The sequence below is a fragment of the Paroedura picta genome, chromosome 2, assembly GCF_049243985.1.
Source record: "Paroedura picta isolate Pp20150507F chromosome 2, Ppicta_v3.0, whole genome shotgun sequence".
In the NCBI taxonomy this organism is placed as follows: Eukaryota; Metazoa; Chordata; class Lepidosauria; order Squamata; family Gekkonidae; genus Paroedura; species Paroedura picta.
This window is the reverse complement of record NC_135370.1, coordinates 40,882,061-40,907,545: the sequence shown is the minus strand read 5'-3', so window position 1 is coordinate 40,907,545 and position 25,485 is coordinate 40,882,061. Positions and strand designations below refer to the sequence as shown.

At 45.2% G+C, this 25,485-nt stretch overlaps 1 protein-coding gene across 1 annotated transcript in view; it reads right to left on the bottom strand.

Moving 5' to 3' along the window:
- Positions 1-23,042, bottom strand: part of FIGN (fidgetin, microtubule severing factor) — a 207,043-nt gene extending 184,001 nt beyond the window's left edge. Inside the window, exon 1 of the mRNA XM_077319887.1 lies at positions 22,981-23,042. The gene's annotated coding sequence lies outside the window, so the exon portion shown is untranslated. The remainder of the gene's footprint in view (positions 1-22,980) is intronic.
- Between the last annotated feature and the right edge of the window lie 2,443 nt (positions 23,043-25,485).

Below are 25,485 nucleotides of genomic sequence, written 5' to 3'. Positions count from 1 at the left end.
TTCTCAGCATTGAAATTATTATTACTATTATTTTGTAGTTCTTATAGTTTCCTGCCGAAGGGGATTTACACAGTATTGCCTGGTTGATCTTGTGGCAATTAGGAATCCACCTTTCTCTTTAACTGGAGTAGTTTTACAAAGTTTAAATGAAAAGATATTTTTGTAAACAAACAACCATTTGACCAGATCTAAATGCCAGGTGCTTGGGAAAAAATGTTTTTGAAAAGGCAGACATGTCACCTGAATCACTGGCTGAAGGTTAACAGGAAAGAGGAGACGAGCCTTCTACACAGATGCAGAAGATGTGCCCTGTGAAGAATAAAAGATGGAGGAAGTGCCAGAAAATAAACCTGCAGCTGTTTGCAGGTACCTTTAGATCAGGGGTAGTCAAACTGCGGCCCTCCAGATGTCCATGGACTACAATTCCCAGGAGCCCCTGCCAGACGCTGGCAGGGCTCCTGGGAATTGTAGTCCATGGACATCTGGAGGGCCGCAGTTTGACTACCCCTGCTTTAGATGTACCCGCCAACAAACACCTAGAGTTGGCAGAATAAGTTGAGAAGATTTCTGTTTGTTTTGTGATGAATTGTGGGGCAGAGTGCTTAACAGTTCTCTTCGTTAATTTTCTACAAAGGAGACCAAAAGAAGTTCGTAGAAGGGTCCATACTCTGTGCAAATCTACGGGCAAATAGAGCAAAACAAAGCAAGGTGGGTGGGGGGGACATACATCAATTTAAAAAGTTGTTCAACCCCTTTCTATTATTCCTTCCTAAATGGACATATCACTTAACAATATTCTAAATTACCAATACAATAAGTTCTCCTAATAAGTTTCCATAAAATTACAATTTATTTTAAAGCTCTTCATTTGTAATTCTGTTCTCATAGGACCATTAGATGCAGGGGTCTTTTCAATTTTAAAAGACCTGCTAATAGTTCTCACAAAAGAATTTATTCCGGCCCTTGACCTTAAATTGATACAATTGCACCACATAATCAGAATTAAGAGATGAGTCAATGTAAAAATGCGATGGTATCAAGGGGGTCAAAGTGATCTTTCAACAACTTGTACCACAGATACAAAGGTGATTTCAAAATCATTGCAATGGCTTGTGCAATACCTGGTTCCTTCTGAGACATCTTAGTAATACTTTTGTCGATACAATAGTTAGTTAGAGTGCTATTTCTATAGTTCTTGAGTAGTTCAATGCATTTTTTCCTCCCTTTTTTGTCCCTCCCCCAAAGACAATAATAGGACATCCGGACATTTTAAAGATTCCTGAGTAGGACTGCATATCTCCTGTAACTTGCAGGTGAAATGCCCCACCTGGATCACTGATATGTCCTAAAATATGTCCCCCTAATCCAGGCTTTTATACTTTTGACATGATGGCTTCTGTGTAAAGGATCCTCCCACACAGCAGTTACCCTGTGATGCAGACAAGGCAGAGAGAGTTCTGACAGGAGTTATGTGAGAACAGCTTCTAACAGGACTGTGACTAGCTCAAGGTCACCCAGCTGGCTGCATGAGGAGGAGCAGGGAGTCAAACCTTCTTGCTAGATCAGAAGCCACTGCTCTTAACCACGACACCAAGCTGGCTCTCTTCCTATCAGAGGCTACCTCTAACTCAAGATTGGTTCTTAAAGACCGCTATGACTTTAGTGTGCTTCTGTGGTCCTGAAAAAAATCTTCCTTCAGCTTCCATAACTGGGAGCATGGCAGGGTGCTTAAACTAGTAACTTAAGGAAAGTGTTTAGTAAAAAAAGAAGAAAGTATTAGGATTAATACCTACATAATACCTATGTAGATAAAAACTTTAAAATAATTGTAAAGTTTTGATGTATAAAAAAGTATAAAATTTATTTTAAAATGCATAAAAAATATCCTTCACTATATGTATGGATATGGGAACAAAATCTTGTCCCAGAATCCACAAAACAAGCAAACAGACATTTTGCATCAGATTGCCTCAAGTGCCCTAAGACAGTGGTCCCCAACCTTTATTAGGCTGGGGACCGGCAGGGCATCGGGCCACGCCCACGCTTCTGGCCACGCCCGCGCATCGAGCCGCACCCGGCCGCGCCCGCGAGCCGCGCCCGCGGATCGGACCGCGCCCCGAAGCCACGCCCACGGATCGGGCCACACCCGCGAGCCACGCCCGCGGATCGGGCCGCGCCCGCGAGCCACGCCTGCGGATCGGGCCGCGCGGGCGCGGCCTGCACGGGCGCAGCCCGGCCCTGCTTCCCTCTCCCCGCCCTCCCCGCAGTAAGTAGCTTCCCGGGCCACAAGCTTGCGGCCTGGGAAGTTTTTTACTGCGGGGGGGGGGCGGGGAGAGGGAGCTGCGGCCCGGCGCCATGGCCTTCGCGGCCCGGCGCCGGGCCGCGGCCCGCAGGTTGGGGACCACTGCCCTAAGAGAAAACAAAACTCTGTTGGGCTAGCTCTGAAAGATGTTGTGTTGCATGAATTAGATGGGGGGCTTCAACTAGCAGTCCAAATCAGGACCTTCATGAGGACATCAGGAATTGGGTGTTAATCAGGATGGGCCACAGTGAGTGTTTAGACAAGAGACTACCGAGGAAAACCAACTTTGCTATTAGGACAGGCCTTTTCTACCAGCCGAGGGGACCAACCGCCCTGGTGTCCTGTGGTTTGGGGGACACACATTTGTGTTAAACTATAAACCTACCAGCTCTTCTTAAGGTAGCCAGTGTATAAGAAGTTTTGTGGTGTTCAAGGAGAATATGGAGGCCACTGAGGCAGGATTAGCACACAAACAACAAAGAATAATCTGTGCTGCTCACCTGCTCCCGGAAACCCATCTGTAAATAAATAAATTAAATGATTACCAAATTTATAAAACTATCAAAGAATTAACTCCCACCCATTTAGAAAACCCTTCCAGGGCTAACAAGAAAGCCCAAGGATTCATGAAACCCTGGTTGAGAAAGCCTGATCTATAGATAAAAGGATGATGAAGAAGAAGAGTTGGTTCTTATATGCCGCTTTTCTCTACCCGAAGGAGTCTTACATTCGCCTTTCCTTTCCTCTCCCCACAGCAGACACCCTGTGAGGGAGGTGAGGCTGAGAGAGCCCTGATATTACTGCTCGGTCAGAACAGTTTTATCAGTGCCATGGTGAGCCCAAGGTCACCCTGCTGGCTGCATGTGGAGGAATGGGGAATCAAACCTGGCTCACCAGATTAGAAGTCCGCACTCCTAACCTTTACACCAAGCTGAAGTAGCAGGTGATGTGAAAGACTTCAGCCCAACAACCTGGGGAATCATCATCATTCAGAGTAGACAGTACAGGCCTTGATAAACCAGTAGCTGGTATAAGGAATGTTCTTGTGAACATAAAGCATGGCAGAAACAAACTGAGATTTATCCTGATGTCTGAATGCCGCCTCTCTGCTGGATCATCTCCAAAGTGTTGTTTTGTTATTGTTGTTTTTAAAGGTCGCCTCTTTAGCAAATTGTGGTTTCCATGTCCCCACCTCAAGCATCGTGATGAAAAATACTGTACATCAGCTAAAACATACAAAGGTTTTTCAAAACAGGCTCTTTAATTCCTATAAAACCGCAGTATGTTATGTAGTCTGTTGATACTTGGAATTAATGTGCAAGTTGTTAATCTCACTAGACCCGCATTTTAAAATTAGACAAAGCAATAATTAGTTTGGCACCATCATTTTGCTACCCAGAGAGCAATAAATATCGGTCATAAAATATAAAAGCCCATTACAATTTTTTATATATATACATACACATTCATGCACAAAACTAAGAATTGTTATAGGGGAGAGACCCATAGGTCAGAAATTTAAAATGTGTTACGGTTAGGTAGTATAAGAGCTTGGCTTCTGATGGACCATGTCATAGGATTTTAGAGGGACCATTTTATGGGGTTCACACAGCCTAATCTCTGTGAACCTGGCCCTGGGGGTGACCCTTTTAAGTACAGGTAATGTAAAGCAGAAAGCATTTAAGAAATGTGCATGTGGTATAGGCCTATGTAGGACTGGATGCTGAAGATGTGGAACTCTGAACCACATAGCCATGGCTATTTGTGTTACTTAACTTCCTCCCTCCCTCCCAGTGTCAGACTGCTTCCTCCTTCCGAACATCACAGAGGGGAGAATAGGAAAGAGTGCAATTCATGGAGGTGAGTCCATTGTCCTGTTTAATTATGAAGATTTCAGTCTGCAATCCCATACAGTTAAGCTGCTTAACTTCCATCGATCTCAATGGATGCAAGCAATCTAAACCAGCTTTTTTAACCCTTTTACTGTGGAGGAACCACTGAAATGATTTTTCAAACTTCAAGGACCCCCAGAAGTGATGTCAACTGGCCACGTCTCCCTGTCACACACCCCGGAAGTTCACTGTCACCAGAAGTGATGTCACCCTTTGCTCTCCTTTCACTCCCCATCACCTTTACTACTACTACAGTAGCTCCGCCTCATACTGGTTTGAAAGAATGGCAAGAGCTGAGGACAGCCCAGACCCGCATACCACAACACCACTGACTTCCCCCCTTTGAGTTTTACACCCATGGCCTAACCACCAATCCCTCTGGGTGGAGGGAGCCAGTTACCTAGCTTGTGGTCAAGTCCATTAAGGTAGAAGTTGAACTTCATGAAGGGTAGAACCTGTACTTCTTATATGTATATTTATTTCGGTGATGATCCACCGGTTCCCTTCCTTGGTCTCATTGCTCATGGGATCAAGGAGAGAATTTGGCATAGTTGGAATATGGAGAGAGGGCACTTGTCTGGAAAAATATCCAAACTGGGGTGTGCAGACAAGTCTTTGTTGAGGCTATTTGACTAGTGGGGAAGGGTGCAAATCAGACACATCAGGGTGCATGGAAAACTTGCAAAATTCCAAAAACAACATCTTGTTTTTTATTTTTAACATGGCACCGTTTTCGCAGTGCGAAACCCATCGTTATTTTCATTTTTGCATTGCAAACGTTGCCAAAGTTTCCGACAGTGTTTTATCAGCAAGGCTTCTGAAACTAGTTTTACGGCGACTTTTCTTGTGTGATTGCCCTAAGGACAGTGATGCATAAATGTTAGTGTGTTTTTGGTCTCCTCTCCTTTTCTGATTGCAGTCCCTTGTCTACCAATGGGAGCTTGAGTGCCTTCTGCTGACACTCTGCCTTTGTCATGTGAACATGCCATTTGCCCTGGCAGGCAATCCAACTTTATTGCTATGTAAATTAGTAGAAATTACCCTGTGGTATACATTTCCTCCATAGCCTTCTGGGAACGCTCCTGAGACTACAAAGCTCTACCGCTGATCAGTGGCCACTGGGGGGGGGGGCTTGTTTGAAAGTAAAGCAGAGGGGTCTGAAATGCCAGTTCTGGGTTGCAGGGGAATGAGGAACAGTTGCAGGGGAATGAGTTTCTTCAGGCTATGGGCAGAGGCTCCCATTTTGGGCTCACCAGTGATTAGAAAAAACCTTCACAAAGGGGGCACAAAGGGAAGGGATAATATGGTGGGGGCTTTAAGTTTGCATGTGAGCCTGCAGTCTGCTGTAGTCCATCCTGCCCATTCTCTATGAGGAACAATATACCTCAGAGGGGGGGGGGGAGGTGATAGTTTTGGCATTCAGAAGCTGTGTGTCCCCATGGAAAAGTCCCCATGTCCATGAACTATAAATCCCATAAGGCCCTGCCAGCAGCATGTGCCAGAGTGGCGGTCAGGTGACTCTGCAGCACAACAGAAGAAGTTTCCCCTCCCACAGTTACAGTCAGAATGATTTAGAATGCAGAATCACTAAAAAAAAAAACACAACAAAAACAACAGTGTAGAATCATAGCACATGCATAAACAGGAATGTTTTAAAAATGTTTTTTGAAAGGTTGATTTAAACAGGTCAGTAAGTTAACTGTGGAGGAAAACAGTGTGGGCATAATAGGCCCAGGGCTCCAACATGCTCAAGAAGTCCAGCCGAAGAGGTAAAGTGGAGTGAAGCAGTGTCTGCAGACTTCCCTGACATGATGGACAGACCAAAAGAAAGTACCCAGTTGTGGGGCAGCTCTGTTATCTGTAGGAGCAAGGGGTAGCATGTCAGAGTAATTGAGTTGGGATCAGCACATGGAGGAAGTCCAGCTATTGTGGGAACAGAAATGGCTAACCAGGAAGACTGAGGCCAACAGCTTTGCCTGTAACAGACCCACACTGAGGGGAGGCAGAAAATTCATCCAAAAAGACAGTCTGCAGTCCTTCAGTTTATCTATCAGAACATTATGGGGAACCTTATCAAAAGCCTTACTGAAATCCATGTAAACAACATCCACTGAGTTTCCACAGTCTAATAAGCCCATCACTCACCCAAAGAAGGAAACCAGGTTTGTCTCGTAGAACCTGTTGGAGACAAATCCATGCTGACTTCCCCAGACACACCATTGAAATTGTGTACATCTATTTTAATTTGAAGAGATAGGGTTAGATCCTTCCACATGCATAAGCAGAAGAAGTTTGTGCCAGGGGGTCTCTTCCCCACCATTCCTTTCCCCTGACATCCCCCTGAAAATCCCTCTGCTGAGATTCACAAGACCTTTGTAGGATACATGTGGTTGCAATGAGGAGAAGGAATTGGGCAACATCTCTTGTCTTTCTTTGGTGTCTCAGCAAGCCCCACAACAGGGACAAAGGGCAATTTTGTAAAGGTGGGGAAGAACGTCTTGCGGAAGCACACCTGTTCACGTATCTGTATGGTCCAACTCAAAGACCTGTGATAATAATGCCCCACCAAAATCAATGAGCCTTACATTAGCCCTGATGACTAACTTGCTTCATTGATCTCAATGTGACTTAAATGCAATTAACTTTCTCTCCACTGGGCCTGCAATAAATAAAATACAGTAATTCAAAATAACCCCTTAGATATTTAATGTCAGTCATCAAATAGCAATCCACACAAAGTTGGCTTGTGCTGCTTTTGGAAAATGTGCAGGATTGGGACTATAGATTACCAGAGGGTAGGGAGGGGGGCATATATAAATATATAACATCTATGAAGAAAGTCATTTGGGGAATAGAAAAACAAGAAAATGGTTTAATTTAAACAATAACAAATCAATGCTTCTCTTACAATGCAAAACCAAACAGAATGGGGGGGGGACCAATGTTAAGAAGCAACAAAGTTGAGAATTATTGAAAACTAGCAAGAAAGCCCATTGCAAGCAGGAATGCAATGGGTGCTAGGACCCAGATCTCTCTCTCTCTCTCTCTCTCTCTCTCTCTCTCTCTCTTTGCATCGCAGCAGGAGGTATAGCAGGCAATTAGGGCTCCTTCTTAGGAAGGAAGCAGGGCTGGTGTGCAGTTTGGGGCAGCTCTCTCTGTCTCTCCCTCCATTGCAGCAGGGGCAGCTCTCTCTGTGTCTCTCTTTCCGTGGCAGCAGGAGCCATAGCAGGTAATTAGGGCTCATACTTAGGGGGGAAACAGGGCTGGTCAGCAGCTTGGGACAGCTCTCTCTGCCTCCCTCGCAGCAGGAGCGATAGGAGGGAATGAGGGCTTTTGTTCGGTCTGGCAGGGCTCTATGTGTCTCTCTCTATCTCTGGCGCGGCTGAGAGGAATGTGGTTAGCGTCCTGGGAGGAAAGGCAGGAGCTGTAGGAGCAGGGCCAATCAGGGTGCAGCCAGCATTGATAGCTGCACTCTGATTAGCCCTATTCCAACTTGGACAGCTGGACACGTTCCACCCTCCAGGCTGTTTCACAAATATATAGAGGAACCATGGATAAGGATAAATGAAACCAGACTATATGTATTTATTACAAAGTGCACTAAAATTATACCTTAAAAACTTTGGCACAATCTGCCCTTGAATTGGTGAATATTCCAACTAAGATGTCCTGAAACTACATTTTGATATTTCTAGTTTAAAAACCTTGAACCAATAAAATAGGCCAAATAATTTAATGAATCTAGGTTGATAAACTTGAACCATGTTACAACAGAACCAAACACATCTTGACCTCCAAGGATTTCCTCAGTGGTTAATTTTTTGTATATACATACACACTATGACATATAAGCATGTGTTAGTCCCAAGGCAGGTTGATTTTAAGGTATTCCGGACATCCTGTGGGACAAAAGAATTAGGTGATGGGGGGTATTTCTTAAACTTTTTAAGTACACATATCCATGGGAGGCAGGATTCATACTTCTTTCTGACCATGGCTGTCATAATTATTGGAGTGTGTATATATGTACCAACCTTTAAGTGACAAGAACTTAAAAGGATGCAATACTGTTTAGAATTCCCTTTGTGGTACCTTTGCTGTCCACATTTTTATACCTCACTTTTCACTGCCCGGAGTCTCAAAGCTGCTTACATTCGCCTTCCCTTCCTCTCCCCACAACAGATACCCTGCAAGGTAGGGTGAGGCTGAGAGAGCTTCTGACAGGACTGCTCGGTCAGAACAGCATAATCAGGACTGTGACGAGCCCAAGGTCACCCAGCTGACTGCATGTGGGGGAGTGGGGAATCAAAACTGACTTGCCAGATTAGAAGTCGCTGCTCTTAACCATTACACCAGGGTGGGTACGGAATGTCAATAACAGCATCCCAAGACACCAACACAAACTAAACCAGAACTTAAACCTTGTTCTTGTTAAGGTTGCACAGTAAAACTGTGCTCATCCCAGGAAACCATATTGATGTCTAATGAGCTGTTAAGTTCTACATTCTTTTAAGGCCCACAAGATTTTGCTAGACTGTTTCTATAGTTCACTTAATTCTACTATTTCTACAGTTCACCCTGGCCCGCCAAATTTAGTCTTGACTCTGTCTCTAGCTTTTCACATTCTCTTTTAGCACTCATCCCCCATGAATCCTTCCAGTTTTAGCTGGGCTCAATCATTCCTGGTGCGCTGCCCTGCCACAGTGCACCTACATGGCTATGTGGTTGTGCCAAGGCAGAGGTCTAGCAGAGTCAGTCCTGGTGGTTGGGAGCCAAAGGGAACAGAGTTCACAACAAGTGGGGAGGGGAACAGAGTCATACAGAGATGGAATCATGAGCCAGGGAGAAAGCCAAAACACAGACCAGATTCAGGAGCAGACTCTGGAGCTAAGCCAAAGGTCGAAGAGCCGGAGCACGGTTGGAAGACAAGCTGAGGGTTGAAGAGCTGAGGCTTGATCAGAAGACAGACCAAGGGTCAAAGAGCTGGGAGTCACAAGAACAGAGCTTCACCATAGTGAACCTGAACAGGAGTTGTCTGGGAAGACAGACAGGGTAATACACATATTGTCCCCACAAAGAACCTTGCCTTAAGGTCCTTCTGATATAGCCAGAAACTGGGTGGAACAGCCCTCAGCCAGAGAGCCTGCAGCTGGAATCAGTCTTCATCAGAGGAAGCTGGTGCACCTGAGCCCCATCTACCCTGACAGTGCACTGACAGGCATGTTGATCTTCTGACTGCTGCTGATCAGGGCTTGCTGGGGCCTTTGCCTGCAGCCTCCAGTGCTGCTCCTCTGGTGAGTCCTCTGGGCTGGTCACTACCTTGTCCATAGGCTTAACATAGTGGGGCTGAGTCTCAGCCTAACTAAGCCCAGGCTGCTCTTCCTCTGGTGGTTCAGGCAGCTCCTGGTCTGTGGCAGTCGGGTATCCCGGTGCCTCCGGGAGATCCTCTGCCTCCAGAGTGGCCCCTGGTGCCAAATCTGAGGCTGTGGACATGACACCTGGCTTTACAACTTGGCCTGATTTAGAGGGCAACTTCTACTCGTTCATGCCCACTGGACCAGATCAATGTTGTATATTGTATGCATACATCTATCTTAGATATGTTCATGCTAAAATAGCTTAGTCTGAATGGTCTATACACTGAGGAGGCCCCCCCTCATATGTTACCTAAACTATGCTTAACCAAGAGATCAAAAGTTCACCAAAGTCATAAAGCTATGTTATGTAATAACTCCTTGTGCATCTATCTTTGTTTACATGATACATGATTATGGGTACCATTAGTAATTCAAAGAGAGAAACATCACACATACTTGTATTGACTACTTTGTCATGTTCCACCAGTCATTCTTACTATATTTCTAATTAAACATGACCTATGAGAAATTGATGAGCCTCTTGTGGCGCAGAGTGGTAAGGCAGCTGCCTGAAAGCTCTGCCCATAAGGCTGGGAGTTCAATCCCAGCAGCTGGCTCAAGGTTGACTCAGCCTTCCATCCTTCCGAGGTCGGTAAAATGAGTACCCAGCTTGCTGGGGGGTAAACGGTAATGACTGGGGAAGGCACTGGCAAACCACCCCGTATTGAGTCTGCCATGAAAACGCTGGAGGGCGTCACCCCAAGGGTCGGACATGACCCGGTGCTTGCACAGGGGATACCTTTACCTTTATGAGAAATTAGGAAGTTCTCGGGTATAAAGGTTGATGCTTTGAGATACACACTAGCTGTGCAGTGTTATGATTAAAATGTCAGACTAGGAACAAGGAAACCCAGGTTCAAATGCCCACAGAGTCATGGAGCCTCCCTAGGTGGCCTTAAACCAGGCATCCTTACCTACCTCGCATGTTGGAAAATAATGTGGGGAAGGGATGGCCAGGCATTTTGTCCAGAGATCGTTGAAGGAAGGGTGGAACAAAAACATCTACAACCAGCCCCGATAGGGTTGCTAGCTCTGGGTTGGGGGATACCTGGAAACGTTGGGGATGAAGGTGGGAGTGGGCGGGATTTGGGGTGGTGAGGGACCTCAGTGGAATACAATGCTATGGAGTCCACCCTCCAAAGCAGCCATTTTCTCTTTAGTGTGGAACTAAATTCCAGGGGATCCTCATGTCCTACCTGGAGACTGGCCGTCCCTAAGTCCAAAGCATATTGTCCTGTATACCATGTAATTCTATTAACATATCGGTAACTTACCGCTGAGCCCCCTCCTGCCCCGGTCTCCACGGCAACAGTTACTGCCGCTGGCCCCAGGAACAGCCCCACCTAGCTACCATCCCCACTAGTGCCTCCCCAAGCACCACCAGCCTCGCCCCACCACCACCCTGCCGTGCCCCCAACAGCCCGCCCGCGACAGCCATGACGAGATAGAGCTTAAGCTTCACCCCCCCCTCCACACACACACACACTCACAACCCTCCTGCATTTCTATATTCATGGACTGGTCCTGCATTTCAATTATGACAATGGCCCCCCAACCCCGTATCCCCCCCCCCCCGTGAAAGGAGCCCATTCCCAAGATAGGCAGATGGCTTCTGAGTCCCGTATGTCAAGTTCAGGGTTGCCACTTCTGGCCTGAGAAAAGCCTGGAGACTCGGGGACGGACAGTGGGGCGGGGTCTACTGCCAGGAGGGCTGCTAGCGCCCGCTGTATTTTGGTTACAGCGGGATTACATTCTAGTCATTTATAAAACAACATTATGAAGCATTATTTAATTGGTGAAATATTTTTGTACCCTTACACAAACACATATATGTGTATGTGAAAACACACACACACACATGCATCCCGTACATAGGTACAGATAGGTAGAGGGTATCTATTAATTGCTGTAGAGGCATATATATATATATTCATAACCCATTTAAAGCCAAGGATTTGTGTGTGTGTGTGTGTGTAATGTGAGCCACCGATACAAAGTTGCTAATGATAATTATAGAAGTGATGCTGATTTAGTCATTTCAAGAAAGCCATAGAGGCATAATTAGTGTCTGAAAGGCCTCAATATTGCATTATTAGGAGGCTCGGGTGAAACTTGAAATGAGAACATCAAGGCTGATAGGAGAAGAGAAAACATGAAATCCATACATAATTCATTCCGAGATATTATGATAAAGGTTTCGAACCAGAAACAATAATTTGCAGGCAGCATCGCACGTACCACAAACTGACTGCGGCAACCATTCGGTCAACCTGTTTAAGATCAAACAGCCGTCTTTCCCTATTCTCAGTGGTATCTTTGTAATAAAGTAGCAGCAAACAGACAATGTTTGCTTCTGGTCAGTTTTAAAGAATGTTCAGTTTATCAGCGGGGACTTTAATCTCAAGCTTTATAGAGTACAAAGAGAACATTGATCCCACCGTGTTGTCCTCTAGGCCACAAGGCACGGGGAATTTTTACATTCATTTGTCACAAGGCAACACAAAAAGAGAGGGAACGTGATACTTTGAAAACACCAAATGTCGCCTTCTGAAACAGAATAATTTCCTATTCCCTTTTTTTTTTTTTAAACTCGCTTTTATCCCCAACTCATTTTTTTGCTCCCTCATAATGGCTCGTGTCCCACCATACTTCACCGTCGCGACTAGGAGAGAAGAGCTCCGAAACCGAAACGCATAGCCTTGGATCCCTGCCAAGTCAGCCATTATCTAATGACCCAGCATTGAATGGAGCAATATCATTCATAGATGTCCACTTTTTGGGGTTCTCTCTCCTGCTGGGAGAAGGCCTGTATGAAGAATAGCACTTTATCCCAGCTAGGTAGAGCAATCTGCTGCGACCACGGTCATTATTCCTGGAAAGACTAGCTCGGGAGGAAGAACAAAACAAAAAAAACAAAAAAAAACAGGATCCAATCGAATTCCACATTTTGTGTCTCATGCAGCTGAATTTTATTTTGGGGATTCTCCTTTACAAAAATGGCTTTCTCAGCAAGGGCTTTGGGAAACCCTGGGGCAGGGGTAGTCAAACTGCGGCCCTCCAGATGTCCATGGACTACAATTCCCATGAGCCCCTGCCAGGGGCTCATGGGAATTGTAGTCCATGGACATCTGGAGGGCCGCAGTCTGACTACCCCTGCCCTGGGCTTTCTTGATGGCCCTAGAAGGGATTCCTGAATGGGTGGGAGTTAATTCCTCCCCCTAGATTTTAAAAATTTGTTAAACATTTATTGGGGGGTATGACCATATATGGTCATGTCACTCTGTCTCCCCCCCACCCCCAACATAGAATCACAGAGTTGGAAGGGACCTCATGGGTCAGTTAGTTAGTTTTATTACAGTCATAGACCAACATAAGATGATACAGAAACATCCATTAAAACCAGGAATTAAAACATCTTAAAAGCTAACAATAGAAAATAGAATAAGGTAGATAAACACAGACCATTCTATTACGAATTTTGATCGCTGCTGCGCAGAACTTGGCAACTCTATAAGTTGTATTATTTTCTATATCTGCAAGCAGCAGAGAAATGTAAAATTCTCCTGAGCGCCCTGGGAATCTGCCTAGCAGCGGAAGAATTAGACTAGTTCGAATCTCATTATAGAATCGACATTGAAAGAGAACATGTTCCATGGTTTCTACATGTCCAGAGCCACAGGTGCATTTCCTCCTCATGGGTCATCTAGTCCAACCCCTGCACTATGCAGGACACTCACATCCCTATCGCTCATCTACTATAACCAGCCACCCCCTTGAGCCTGGAGCCTGTTAGGTCTGGAGGGGGTGGGAAGGGGAGGGACCCCAGGTGGGAGTATACACAGCTCTGCTTCATGCTTCGTCTGGGGTTATTTGGAGCCTGAAGAATGTTTCAGGGGTTTCTCAATGGTAAAAAAGTTGAGAAAGGCTGCCGTGCAGGCTATGGTGGGTAAGAGTCAAGCTTTTTCAGAAAACTTGTGAGGAGCCAAAGACAATGGCAGTGTAATCCTAAACCAAGTTACACCTTTACATGTCCACTGACTTGAAGGGACTTAGAAGGAAGTGACTCTGATTAGGATGACACGGGTCAAATTCCTCAGCTGGAACTATAATACAACTCATTGAAGGTCCACACTTATCTAACCGTCTCCATCAAAGAAGAATCTCTTGCTTAGTTAACAACATGGTTATCTCTGGCATCAAATCGATATATTTCTGATAGACGTTGGTAGAGAATGTTTCTCTTGCTAGCCAGATGGCTGTTGAACACATTATATCACCAACAGTTGACTTAAAAAAAAAACCCCTCTGGAAAAGACAGTTGTGACCAGATTCTCTTCCACTGTGCAATCAAGCCAATGGTAGGCAGAATAAATTAGTTTTCTCCTAGTGCTGTCTCATCACCCGATCTTTAAGGTCGAATTGCTCCAGGTCAAGAAGACACAATGAGATCCAATTTATATACCATCATGTCTATGGGCATTATGAGCATTATGCCTTCCTAATGAAAGACCACAACAATGCCTTCATGAAAGACCACAGCAATCTATTCGCGGGAGTATCATTTGATTTGGTTTATCATGGCAGGGAAAATCTTCCTGATTGGAAAGGGGAAAAGAAAGATGGTTTCCTATCCACACTAGTAAACTGTGGATGAAGCAAGTACTTCTTGATTAGAAAGAAGTAGAAACTGCTGACTTTGAACCCTGAGGAGTTTGGTGTGATTTTTAATATCCCAAGGACACAGACCCGTATTAAACCTTTCAAAGTGTATTTTTCCTGTTTCTTGGAAAAATGAATTGGAGGGCTTTTCTAAAGTTTCTGATACTTTGTGCTGGGGAGTTGAGAATGGATCAATGGGTAGGTACTGGCATGCACCCCACCGTAGGCTGGAGGAAGTTCCTTCAACTTTCAATCAATCAATACACCTTTAATGACACGAATGATAAGCTCTTACAACTTCTTAGACTGGAGAAAAGGTACCAGTGAAGTGGCCCCTTCTAGTTCTTCTTCAACGCAAAATATGGCTTCTGTTCAGAACCAGGAAGACCACATTCCAGGAAGACCACTTAATGGATCCAAAACTTCTCTATTTCTTCTAAAGGAATGAAAAGGAAAAGATAGTAGGACCATAGGCCCATTATGCATGGAGTGGAAGGTCCACATTCGGGGTGGAATGGCGGCTAAAATCACCAATTATGCACGCTGCAGGCGGCAACCGGGCGCAGAGTCAACGTATGCTGCCAAAAAAGCCGCGTTAGCGAGATGCGGAAAAAAGTGGAGCTTCCTGGGACCAGGACGCAACCAGAAGCGGCTCCAGAGTAGCCGCGTGCATAATCAGATACTCTGGGTTTTGCCGCCGTTGCGTTCTGTCCCGTGCGTAACCGGTTTGCTTTGCTTCTTCCTCCTCCGCGTTCTCCATGCCGCCATTTCAGCGGCCGTGCATAATAGGCCTTAATGGATCCAGAACTTCTCTATTTCTTCTAAAGGAATGAAAAGGAAAAGATAGTAGGACCATATTGGTGCTTTCGTGATGCCTGAAAAATGTGATGTTCACTTTCAATTGCTGCTGCCTGACACCCATGCATTGTTTCTTAGCACTGTGCACGCCCACACTAAAAATGTTTGGCAACATCAGAAGGATTCATGTTCAAAACTCCTAACTTGCCCTGCTAACAACTCCGGCTTCCTCCCTTATCTAGCACTTCGTACATTTACCTTGACGGCTTTGCTCACAGTTTCAAAGGAACAGCATTTTGAATGCATTATGCAGCTGTACTGTTGGCCGCAGGCGGCGTGGACAACCGACTGGCAGCTGCTGTTGGCAGATGTTCAGCACTTACTGGATTGCTGGGAAGGGTGGTTTCCTCGATGCTTCAATTCGAATTCGGAGACTGAGAAAGCGGCAAGCTCCATCTGCTCCAGAGGGAAGCTGTGGCCACAAAGCCTGGGGATCTACAGGAAAAGGAGGCCCCGGGGGAGACTACCCAGTTTAAAGAGTCATCCGCTGTGGCTGTTCAATTCTCCTACTTAAAAAAAGGTCAGGTTTTACGGCTTGGAGAAGAAGAGGACTGGTAAGGTGGAAGTGCCTCTGCGCAAGAAAGCACATGCATGCATTCTGCAAGCATCTCACTGAATAGGCACAAATGTCCATTGATCGTCTTTGCAAAAATGCACAGTAGTGCAGCTTTGCCTCCCACGACATGTGTCATTGCAGCATTTCCCAACCTTTTGACCATAGAAGAGACCCTGAAATATTTTTCAGGCTTTGAGGAGTCCTGAAACCAGAGCCCATTCTGCACACGTTGGATTATGCACTTTCACTGTGCTTTTGCGGCTGGATTTTCCTGTGCGGAACAGGAAAATCTATTTCTAAAGTGCATTGAAAGCACATTATCCAACAAGTGCAGAATGGGCCCAGGTCGGCAGTGTGGCCAAGTCCATTTAGACAGAATATAGGGGAAAGGCCAGGGGGACCCTGGCGAGCTCCCACAGAGCTCCAGGGAGCCTTGGTTGGGAATCCCTGTGTTATATGATCATAGTAAATCCTAAAGCATAGCTGAGATGTTGCTATAAACAAAGGGCCTACTGATGACACCAATGTCAAAAAAAGACACAGTTAGTGACAGTGCCAACCTATTTACCATTGACAAGGCTTGTTACAAGATCATATCAGTAGATTGTGATTGGCTGCTGCCATGTTATGTTAAAATTTTAATGTCTTTTAATGGGGTTTTAATTGGGGTTTTAAAGGCAACTGTCACCAGCCACGAGCCTACCCAGGGAGTGGCGGGAAATAAATAAATAAATGAATGAATAAATTAATAATAATAATAATAATAATAATAATAATAATAATAATAATAATAATAATAATTTATGCCTGGGAACATCAATGCCCGTTGAAAAATCTGCCTTCCCAATTAGCATCATCTCCATCTTGTCTGGATCAATTCTGGCAAGTATTAGTGGGGTACTATTAGATAGGGATGTCTAATGAAATTGAAAGCAACGAAGTATAATTCTGGATATAAGCTTTCATGCACATGCACGCTTCATCTGATGTAGGAAAATGAGCATCATTAGTGAGATTTTCTGCCCCTGAACATTTCTGTTCTACTAACAATGCACATTCTACCTCTGCATTCCTCCTCTGCAACACCCCTTCCACCATCTGACAGGCAATCAAGGACTTCGAAATCTCCATTCCATCTTCTATCTGATGAAGAGTGCACTGACTCTCAAATGCTTATCCCCCCCCCCACCCCCAAAATACTTGTTGGTCTCTAAGATGCTTCTGGGATTCAAATCTAGCCAATCCCCTGTTTAATAAGTTCTATAGGTGGCCTGTCTTTATTTTACAATACTTTTTCAAGTGCCTTTTGTTGCAGATCGCTGGTCCCTGATTTATGACATCATCATTTGGCCCACTTTGGTGCAAGTGACTTTCATTGCACTAATTTCAATAGTACTTTTTGCATTTTAAAAAGTTTTTCACCTAAAGCAGGCTTTCTCAATTACGGTTTTGTGAAACCTTGGCGTTTCTTGATGGACCTGGAAGCTTGAATTGGTTAAACATTTATTGGGTGATATGACCATATATGGACATGTTGATCTGTTTCCCCGCCCAAAATGGCCAATGCTGGGCCTGGAGGGGGTGGAAAGGGGAGGAGCCTTGAGTGGTTGTGTCCACAGCTATGTTTCCCAATTATATTCTGCACGATCGCATCACTTCTGGGGTTTCTCGAAGCCTGAAGAATGTTTCAGGGGGTTCTCAAGGGTAAGAAAGCTGAGAAAAGGTGACCTAAAACAAAGAAAGAATCAAAACAATGCATCTGACAAAGCAATAGCTCTTTGCATTAGAATTTAGTCACATCCTATGCAATAGCAACAAGATCAGAGAACAATCATTTACTTATGATGCTGATAAATGTACGTTCTTCGAAATAAATTAAAAGGAATAGCGGCATGATCGTGGGTTTTTTTTGTCCTTTTTAGGAAGCTGTGATCGGACTTCAGTCGAGTAGGAATAACCTACAGGAAATATCAAAGTTGAAGATAATGGCAGAATTCCCTCATGCAAATTTTATACTAGGTATCCAGCAGATGTGATCTCTGGTAATGAAATGTGTGTATATAAGGCTTAATTTGGTAGCTCTTATCTCAGGAGAATCTTAGGATGGGGGGAGGAACTGCCTGGCTTGGAACACATGCTGCATTTTCCAAGCCATCCTTATAAACTTATATGTTCTTGGCAACTGTCTCCTGTTTAAGCAGCAATATTGCTGTGTGCCTCGATGGGCATCCTGCCACTCTAGCAGATGGGCATGAGAGTGCATATGCCTGAGTACTGGGACATACTTTTACGGGTCCAGACACCCATTATACCTACAAAGAATAGAGATACAAGGATTAAAGTGCTATATTCATTCCCCTCCAGGACAGACCCACTGGTATGGCTGTAGGGCACAGGAGCACTGTGAAATTCAACTATATCGAAGGATCGTGCCTCATCAAGCTACCAATAGGCATTGTTTGCGTTAAGCTCCATGGTTCCAATCCAAGACAAGTTAATTCGACTAAGACCTAAGTAGATTTTTTGGGTTTTGGTAAATGCCAAAGAAAAAGGATTACCCAAAGCTGTGAGGTTTGTACTTTCTGATCAGAGACATCCCAGATTAATCCCATAGATGTAATTTTGCTATTCATCCAAACTTGGGATGGAACTAACATTTTGGCCTATGCTATGCTGCAGTCTAATATTGAGGGGGCGTACATGGTTCTAGTTTTTGAAGCATTTGGAGGCCACTCGACTGAAACATGCCACCCAATTATAAACACACCATATTGATTACCTGGCACAGTGGTTCTCAACTTGGGGGTCGGGACCCCTTAGGGAGCATAGAGTTGGAAGGGGCCATACATGCCATCTAGTCCAACCCCCTGCTCAACGCAGATCAGCCCAAAGCATCCTAAAGCAGTCCAAAGAGTCCAACGAACCTATCACAGGGGTCGAGGCAGGGCAAGCAGTTAGGCCAGGGGAGGGGCACCATCCACACAACAGTCTTGCGGGGTTGATTGAGATAGAGAGTTCGTCTGTCTGGAGCAGCAGAAAAGAGTGAGATCAGCATGGTGGGAAAAGAGGCAGAACTGAACTGAGAAACCCTGGAAAAGAATTATATACAATCCTGAACACTGGATCTTCACTCCATTGGTCAGTTTTGGTTTAATTTCTGTGAAAGAACACATAATTTCATGGTTGGGGGTCACAACATGAGGAACTGTATTAAAGGGATTAGGAAAGTTGAGAACCACTGACTTAGCACTAGGTTCTTTTGGGCCCAATATACATCTCCGGCATTACCATATTCTTCTGGTGCTCAGCAGAGGTGACCACACAGATTATTGCTGCTGTCCACATGGCCCTTGTAACTTATTTATACCAATGGGGACCCAAAACAGTTTGCAACAACAATTTGTCTCCTCTGTTTCATTCTCACAGCCACCACCACTCAGTGAGGAAGGACACGATAAGAAAGAGTGACGGGTCCGTAATCACCTTGAGTGAGCTCTCATGGTTGACTGGGGATTTGAGCTTGGGTCTCCAAGGTCCCTGTTGAGCCTGTGGGTGTTGGGAATGGCCCGACTTGCAGCCAAAGATCCTCTCCCCACAGGCAGAGTAGCAGTCTCTCGGGAACAGGGGGCAGCGGCCACAGACCCATACGCGGGAGAGACGAAGGAGGAAAGTGAACAGAAAGGAAACGAAGAACGCCGACAGACTGGTCACGCCCGGCTCAAAGTGAGGGCAGAACAGATAATGCAGAACAGGTGTACCCGGAAGAACTGGTGGGAGGTTATTGAGGGCTCGGGAGGTGGGGACGAGGAGAGGAAGGATATTTAAATGGGGCAGTCGGCGTCTGTGAGGAGGCGGGGTTCAGCATAGTGAGGAAACTATTCTGAACCCAGGAGTCGTGAATGCAAGTCATTCAACAGGACTCCGTTCTGAGACGCTGCCTATCCTGAGAATTATCTTTCCTGGCCTGGTCTTCAGCTCCCGACATCGTGGCGGAGAAGGAACAAGAAACCCCGGACCCTGACAGTGGGCAACTTCAGAACCGTGACACTGGATAGCTGCCGGAAAATGGTTGCATCTTACCTTCAACCTTGCGCGGTGGTGGCTGCTGCTGCAAGAGCAACGTTCTGGTTTGTTTAAATCTGCTAAGCCAATCAAACCTCCAAGGACCAACAGAACCTTGCAGGGCAAAAGTTCCACCTGGCCCCACTCACTTTCCCAAAACACTTAGCAGGTCCCAGGCAATTTGTGGGTAAGCACTGCCTTGGGGACCTCAGCCCTGTTATACCAACCTGACTCTCTGTTGCAGTTGGGTCAAATGATACAAAAAGAGAAAACTAAGAGCCCTAGCAAATCTTTTGGAGTGGATTATGGCCCAGTAGAGAACTGCAGAGGAGGGAAGAAGGGCAAACCAAAATTAAGCATTAGCTTTGAGGGTAGGAGGGTGTCTTCCCCCCCCCCCATTTTGTGTTAGGTGTTCTTTGTCCTCCACCTTACCAAGACACCTAACACAAATCAAACTTTCCCCTGTACCAAAGAATAGCTTAAGGACTAGGAATCCAGATAGGAGCAATTGACACTGGCAAATGCTTCCTGTCAGGATGACCTTGGAACCTTCTTCAGCCAACACAGTGGGAGGACCCATAGCTTGGTTGTAGTCCATCCCCTGGCATGCAGAAGGTCCCAGGTTCAATCCCCAGCATCTCCAGTTAAATGTTCTCACAGTAGGTCATGCGAAAGCCTACGAACCTGGAATGCCACTGCCAGTCTGAGTAGACAATACTGACTCCAGTAGACTAATGGTTTGATTCAGGCAGCTTCATGTGTCCCTCTTTGTACGGCTGCCGCCCAGCCTGGAGAAAAATGCCCTGTCTCTTTGACACAGGCATAACATGCTTTCCACAAAGTGGAGGTAAATAGCATCAGCTGGTAAATAATATCCCATTAAGATATTCCAATTACCTCTCCCCCCGCTCAAGGGGTACCTCCTCCGTACCAGCAAACTAACTTGGGAGGAAAATATTATTAACTTATTAAACTATCTATCTCCTAAGTACTAATTCCTGTCATTTTAGATGTCGACACAGGACTTTGCCCCTCACTCCCTTATAGTTTCAATGACATCTTCCCTGGCTTTCTACTTTGCATAAGAGTTCAAAATTCAATGATAAGCCATTTAAGCTTGTTCTGGAGAGCCACTGGAGCGGCGTTCCCAGGAACATTGCAATGATTGGAACCAGAAGACAGACATTCTGTAGATTCTTAAAAATCCCGCCATCTACTGCAAAAATATAATGGATCTTTCAGCTAGTACACTACAGCTGCTCATAAATGTATTTGCCTCGGGGACACGGAATCAGAGTAGTTATTTGTATCACACTGAAATGGCCCAGGCTACAGAAGAATTTACATAATACACCTGCTTGCTTTAAAATATACCATGCAACTAATCAAATCTCTCTCTCTCTGTCTCTTTGTGCCTGTACATATAGATAGGATTATGCAGAAAACAGATGTGGCTTTCAAATCTAGCGAAATCATCTACAACCCCCTCCCCATGCCTCAAATACTCGTGACATATTATGTCTTCTGATAGTTGGCTCTGACCTTCTCTCATTTAGAGTGCATTTTTTGTGATTGGTCAATTCTGGGATTCTGTATAAAATCTCTACTGATGAAAGGAATTTCCATCAGGGGACCAAAATTTGACTGCTACCTGTTGCGGTCTAAAATATAGCCACTCCCCCAGTGCCACTCTTAAGGGACAAGGGATCCCCCGGGAACAACAGGTCAGGATGCTGGAGGTCTGCCGTGGGGGAAAATAGCTGACAATCCCTCTCTTCTCCATCACTGGGAATTTCCATGGGTCCAGTAGTGCGTCTGTCACTGCTTTCAAGGAGACTTAGGGTGGAATAATTAGCAGCATTCCATTCTTCTAATTTCACTGAAGTCAATAGATCAAGAAGGATGTTTCTCCAATCCTGAAGAATGTTTCAGGGGTTTGTCAATGGTGACAAAAGTTGAGAAAGCTTGCTGTAAGGTCTTTACAACATGTTAAAATAATTAAAATAACAAGATTCACTGCTGAGAAACACAAAAATGGTAGAAGATGAAATGGTATAAATTCAGCAAATTTGCCAAATACATAAATCCCAGTTATTATTATTATTATTATTATTATTATTTCGATGCCTTCCTTCTGCCCCCTCGAGAGCCAGCTTGGTGTAGTGTTTAAGAGCAGCAGCCTCTAATCTGGAAAGTTGGGTTGGATTCCCCACTCTTCCTCTGCATGCAACTAGCTGGGTGACCTTGGGCCAGTCACTGTTTTCTGAGAGCTCTTTCAGTCTCACTTACCTCACAGGGAGAGGAAGGGAAGGCGATTGGAAACCATTTTGAAACTCCTTCAAATAGTAAAAAGTGGGGCCCAAGAAACCAGCTCACCTTCTAAGAGTTGCTGGCTTAGGCTTTACACTCAGTTCAAGGGGCTGCGTCCACCTTGGGCAGTGACCTACATAAGGGGAACCACTGACGGAGTAAGGAAATTGCTTCACGAGTTTGGAAAGAATACTGAGAATCCAGATGCAGTACAATCAAAGTTCACTGAGGAAAATGGTTGGCAAACTCAAGCAGTCCTGATGACATCACACAAACAGAAATCCAAATTAGAATGTCAACGTTAAGACGTGCGTATCCCAAACATCTACAACCTCCGCAACTTGTTTCCACCAAGAACAGATCAAAGAGGGGATGCTTTCAGTCCAGCAAGGGTTTCCAATCTTCAGACAGCAAAGAAACCACAATAATCCAAAGGAAGGATCTATGTGACTCACAGCAGATGGGATCTTAAGCCATTGCATGAGCATGGCTAATGTGTAGCAGATCAAGAACACATTATTCAGGGTTCAAATGCTGACCCAAACAGACATCCAGAGGGGAAGAGAAGCGAGAAACTGAAAAAACTCAGCTAAACCTTTTTAAAAAATCCTATTTCTGTCTGAAGTTGCTGCTGTTCTCAATAATGAGGGTTCAATCCCACTCCTGCTCTCTCTCTCATGCTTTTCAGGTATTAACAGCCAGAAGTGCCTATGGCTCATCTTGTGACTAGCAGATGGGAGTCGGTCCCATGACAACAAGAGGAAGGGAGAAAGGGAATCATAGAATCATAGAGTTGGAAGGGGCCATACAGGCCATACAGGCCATGTAGTCCAGTCCCCTGTTCAACGCAGGATCAGCCCAAAGCATCCTAAAGCATTAACAAAAATGAAGGCTTGCTGGCAACACACTCTATGGCATAAATACCTTGTGGTAGAACAACACCGCAGAGATTCCATGTTCCAGTAGTTTTACATCAGTTTGGCTGATCAGTTCTAGAAGAAGGCACCCCTGGAATGAGTCTCAGACAACCTATCCAGAAAAACAGCAGGATCAGTAGTTTCAAAAGTACTGAAAGATCCAGGATAATCAACATGGCTACCTTTCCTCATCCTAAACTTGGACTGTTATCAGGCAAACAATCAAGGCAGTTTCTGTACCAAAACCAAAAGTCTGAACTGACACTGATACTGGAGTAGGTCTAGCTAATCAGTGTTTAGCTGCCACTTACTCAAACACCTTGTCCCACAAAAGTGAAACTTGCTCCAGGCTGATAGTTGGCAGGACCATATAATTTAAGACACATTTGTCAATTTGAGGAACCAGATTGTTAATTCCCAATTGTTAAATAGCCATGAAAGGGAAGGGGCAAATATGGAGGGTGTTTGCTGGCAGGGGCTCATGGGAATTGTAGTCCATGAACATCTGGAGGACCACATGTTGACTGCCCCTGCCATAAGGGATGTCTTCATCACCTCTTCCAACTGCAGCTCAAAGTACTGCTTCTGGGGAACAGGGCATCCCCAGGGAAAGCATGAGGGGGAAGCCAGAGGTCCACAGCAGAAAGGGGGGAACTAGCAAAAATTGCCACCCTTCCATCAGTGGAAATTTCCCATGGGATCTAGCCAAGGTCCAGTTTAAGGAGGGATTTATTTATTTTTATTTATTAGATTTTTAGCCCGCCACTCTCTAAAGACTCGTGGCAGGTTACAATATAAAATTTCCATAAAACATATAAAACCCCATCTAGTCCCATAACAATGCCAACAGGACATTAAAAATAAGCAAGCTGAAGCAAGAGTAGCAGCATAATCCCCTCATCCCCATTGCCCGCAGCCATCCACCCCTGGGCGAGGTATGGTAGATGTCACCCCCTAGCCTGAGGAGGAGCCTTGTTGTTCTTAGCCCTGACTTCAGCCAAAGACCTGGTAGTAGAGCAGGACCTACAGAATGCTGATAGCTCCTTCAGGGCACTAAGCTCTCCCAGGAGCTCATTCCACCAGGTCAGGGCAAGGACCAAAAAAAGGTCCTCACCCGGGTTGAGGACAGGAGCACTTCCTCAGGGCCACGGACCTCCAGTAGGTTAGCACCTGAAGAGCAGAGAGCCTTGCGGAGGGTTTAAGGAGACAGGCGGTCCCTCAGATTAGCAGAGCCCAAGCCATGGAATACCTTAAAGACCTTGAACCTGATCCGGGCTGCAACTAGCAACCAATGCAGCTGCCTCATCACCGGCTGGATGCACCTTGGGCCCTCCAAGGTGTATCAGTGAGAACCCTAGTGGTTATGTTCTGCACCACCTGGAGTTTCCAGATCAGGGATAAGGATAGGCCCGCGTACAGCGAGTTACAGAAGTCCAGTCTAGAGGTAACCTTTGCATGGATCACTGTGGCTAGGCACTCTGGTGGTTATACAGCCCAATAATCTGAGAAGCAAGACAAGGAATGGTACAAAGCAATGCTATAAAATGGGCCCAAACACCAGCCCCATCAATTGGCTGAGTAGGTGAAAAGTACCTCGTAACAATCCATAAAATGGATGCCAAAAACACCTATTCCTCTTCAACCCTTGAAATGACCCTTTCTCTCCATTGCACGGGTGATGATGGTGGGAAGAGGCAGTATTCAGGCTTGTCAGCCTTCTATGATTCTGTGAAGTAGTCATGGGGCCCTAAAAAAAAAACAAAAAACACCTTTGGAACAGAATTCCTGAAAAACTTGGGGTCATTCTGCACAGCGTTAATGTTGCTGAAGTCTTACCATTGTGCAATGCTATTTTTTTAACATTACGCACAACGTTGTACACAATCTGCAACACTCCCGCAAAAATTGCTTCGTTACAGCGCTAGACTCTTGAGAACAACCTGCAACACATCCGAAAAAGGCATGTGCGTTTTCAATATATCAGTAGCAAGCATGTACCTCCCTAAGCTCTCGTACCCGAGCTTCCAGCATCGCAATCACCACTTTTCCCCCCTTAAGCCAGCAAAAGCAACGAATAAGCGATGCTTATTCGGCTGAAATCCCTCCACAAGCAATTGTCAGTAAATTTTCCGAGCACAATACAACCCCCTGTTTGACTCTGCCCATAATTTTGGCCAGAAATTGCACCCGGGGGGAGGGATTTTTTTTTAAACTTTAAGAGTGTGTAAACGATTAAGCGCCAGCTTCTACAACAGTGAAAATGGTCTTTCTGATACATTGAATTAACAAATATGCTTTGCTACAGGTGTTTTCGGGTTTTTTAAAAACAGTTTTTAAAGGGAAGCACGAACACAACAGTTAATTGGCTGTTCTGTTTGATTGACGGACAGGGGTGGGAGGAAGCACAGAAAAATATCGCCTCCTTTGTTGCGATTTCGGCAAGACTGGAAACTTGTGCGTTACGAGAACAGCTCTAGTGGGAGAGCCTTTTTCCCAATAGAAACGGCTGTGT